Source organism: Etheostoma spectabile, chromosome 9 (assembly GCF_008692095.1).
Source record: "Etheostoma spectabile isolate EspeVRDwgs_2016 chromosome 9, UIUC_Espe_1.0, whole genome shotgun sequence".
Taxonomy (NCBI): domain Eukaryota; kingdom Metazoa; phylum Chordata; class Actinopteri; order Perciformes; family Percidae; genus Etheostoma; species Etheostoma spectabile.
In genome coordinates this window covers 29,015,292-29,016,114 of record NC_045741.1, presented here as the reverse complement: position 1 = coordinate 29,016,114, position 823 = coordinate 29,015,292, and the positions used below count along the sequence as shown (strand labels likewise).

Sequence of the window (823 nt, the reverse complement as noted above, 5' to 3'; positions counted from 1 at the left end):
CTTTTTTAATAAAGCAGCTTGAGGTGCTATGTAAATACTGTGAAAGTATCACAATGCTCAATCCAAAGAGAATTGGGGTGGCAGTAGCTCAGTCTGTTAGGTTGGGAACCGGAGGGTTCCTGGTTCAAGTCCTTGTACGGACCAGAGGGTGGATTGGTAGCTGGAGAGATTCCACTTCACCTCCTGGGCACTACCAGGTGCTCTTGAGCAAGGCACTGTACCTGCTCAGGACGCTGGTCCAGCACTGGCAGCCCACTCAATCTGACATCTCTCCATTTGTGCATGAATAGGTCCTGAGTATGTGTGTGTAGTTCAGGCCTGTGTGTAGTGATTACTAACAAAACAGAGTGTAAATTGTAATTTCCCCACTGGGGATCAATTAACAGTATAAATGATTAAATTCATTGCACACAGCCTGTATTTTTAAACAAGCCCCCAGGACTTCGGTATTGTCATAACTATTTTTTATAACGTGCCTCTACAGTGCTGTTACAGAGACGGCAAGAGTGCATATGTGCCAATCAGAAACAACAAGATTTGAAGAGTTATATATGTTTTACTGCTTTTTGTAATTTTATTGTTCACTGTAATCTTCTTATTGTTGTTTTGTAGATTTGTTTAGGGACAACGGATGGAAAAATAGCCTTTTGGCTAATTCTGGTGCATTTACAGCAATGTTAATTAATGCACACTGTCCCCGTCAAATAAATTAATAAATAAAATTGTTAAATCAATCAGAGGGAGAATACAGGTATTTTCAGAGAACAATAGTGTTATTTTTAAATATTAAAGTAGCCTATGTAAACATGTTCTAGTAAAAAAA

General features: G+C 38.9%; 1 protein-coding gene across 10 annotated transcripts in view; it reads right to left on the bottom strand.

The window, feature by feature from the left end:
- The window catches only part of osbpl1a (oxysterol binding protein-like 1A), a 54,644-nt gene that overhangs the window by 29,317 nt on the left and 24,504 nt on the right, over nucleotides 1-823 (bottom strand). The window lies entirely within an intron of this gene.